The sequence below is a fragment of the Apaloderma vittatum genome, unplaced genomic scaffold (genome assembly GCF_000703405.1).
Source record: "Apaloderma vittatum isolate BGI_N311 unplaced genomic scaffold, ASM70340v1 scaffold10382, whole genome shotgun sequence".
Taxonomy (NCBI): domain Eukaryota; kingdom Metazoa; phylum Chordata; class Aves; order Trogoniformes; family Trogonidae; genus Apaloderma; species Apaloderma vittatum.
The window spans coordinates 28,148-30,529 of NW_009705293.1; positions in this window are offsets into that span (position 1 = coordinate 28,148).

The following is a 2,382-nucleotide window of genomic DNA, read 5'->3' on the forward strand; positions in this document are numbered from 1 at the left end:
CAAGCCAGCCCCGGTGCTGCTGGGGACACAGCGCAGGGTCCCAAGGCCCAACCGCACAAGGACGTGGCCGTCAGCCCGAGCGAACTGGCCAACAACGGCAGCATCCCACCACCACCAGCCTCCAGCCTCCCCGGCAGCTCAGTCAGGATCATGTCCTCTCCTGATTTCTGCCAGGGACATGCTCACCAGGCACCACTGCTTGGACTTGCTGCCTCCCCCGGCCAGAAACGTCTGCGTGATCTCTGCCTCGGGTCCAGCGAACCAGGCCCCAAGGCCCGCACGCTGCCGCCATCAGCATTTTGTTCACTCTCTCAGCACTTTGCAGCCCCTAACGGCCTCCTGCAGGGGCTCTTCTCCCAGGCCTATCGGTTCCAGAGTATTTTGCCACACTTGGAAGCCCCTGAGATGCCTCCAGAGGAGGGAGGGGAGGGGTCGGGTGGTGCTGGTGTCCCCCGGAGCCAGGGCAGCCCCAGGGGTGAGCAGCACGTCTTGCTCACGTGCTCGGGGAAAAGCCGATTGCCAGTTCTGGGGTCAGGAAGGAGATTTTTCTCCTAGGAATGAGTGGAACAGGTCCCTGGAGGGGGTTGCCTCCTTCCACAGCACTGAGCACGGCCCCTTGGCTGGGCTGCTCGGGGCCGTTTCTGGCCAGCGATTCCCTGCCGTTGCAGGGCCAGGACTCCGGCTGTTTCTATGATCTCTCCACCTCTCTTCCCTGCAGCAGCTTTGTTTTTCTAGTTTTCGGTCATTTGTAGCATAGGTCTTCTAAGGCAACGTCCTACAGCTCCACACTCAACAGGAGTTGCTGGTTTTTAACTGCCTCTGCATACAATAAAATTTTATTGTGCTTTGGTTCTGTTGTCTGCAAACAGACGCCTATTTCTGCATCAAGAGCTTTGTCCTTCAGAAGCATTATCAGTTCCTGCAGATAAGTTGTGGACTCACAGCGATGTTATCTCCATTTGAAGGAGTCAGCACTTTCTTCTCAGGATACCTTTTGTGGGTGTCTCTGGAGAGTCCATGTCAGAGCATGTCGGTCATTTCTTTCCTGCTCAGTGTAAGGACACCTAAAATGGGTTTCACCAACACCCTCGTGCTCTGCACACTCAGCTCTCACCAGCTGCCACAACGCACCTAGGTCTGAGAGAAGGTCCTATGGTCATGAGAAGAAAGTCAATGGAGGCATCTGTACCCAAGGATACTGTCCCAGCAGACACCTGGAGCTTTAGGAAGGTCCTTGAGGTCTGTCAATAACTGCCTTTTTCTACCTCACTCACTGCTCAGGTGAGAGATTCTGACGGGTTGCCACACACAGCTGGTTTTCCATCTGAACTCTTTATTCTGGATAGCACTGATCTTCAAAAACAAGAAAGGAAAACTATAAATCTAAACCCACTAAACCTGGACACACGTTGCCCTGTGCTCCTCAGTTCCCCACCTACCGGCACAGAGTCACAGAATCACAGGATGGTTTGGGCTGGAAGGGACCTTAACGCACATCTTGTTCCAACCCCTGCCACGGGCAGGGACACCTCTCTCCCACCAGAGCAGGTCACTCAAGCTCTGTCCAATCTGGCCTTGAACACTTCCAGGAAGGGGCTGCCACAGCTTCTCTGGGCAACCTGTGCCAGGGTCTCCCCATCCCCGTAGTAAAGAATTTCTTCCTAATGTCTAACCTAAACCTACCCTCTTTCAGTTTCAAATCACTGCGCTCCCTGATAAAAAGTCCCTCCCCAGCTTTCCTGCAGCCCCTTCAGGCACTGGGAGGCTGCTAGAAGGTCTCCCAGGAGCCTTCTCTTCTCCAGGACGAACAGCCCCAACCCAGCACGCAATGCCACACACGCTGGGCACGCCAGGGAGCAGAGGACACACAGCAGCTCCACATCTCCTGGAAGACTTGCTTGTCTGCGAGCAGCCTTGCCTGCTCTGCAGAGCGGGGAGGACCGCGGGCCTTTTCTAGCCAGCGAGATCCAGCTCTGCAGGCTGGGCCCCCGAGAAGGAGCATGAGGAGGGGGTGGCTGGAGGCTCAGAGCATCTGGTGGCACTCTCCATACTTGCAGGGAAGAGCTGGCTCTGACTCCAGTCCCCGCTGTGGGAAAAAACAACCCTTGATCCCAAACTGTACCATATCTACCGCAGAGCTGCCTCCTTGCCAATTCTCCGTACTTGCAAAATATTGTCTTTAACACATGGCCCAGCGGGACCCGTGGGGCAGACCCAGCAGGAGCCCCGTTTTGAACACACCCTGCAAACAAAGTGAAGCACAGACCCCAGCACGGCCTCTCCAGCATGTCCTGCAAAGCACGGCCTGTCCCATGGGGCAGCCCGGGCTCTGGTCCTTGGGCACAGGGCACCTCCCCTGCCCACTGAGACCTGGACTTGAGC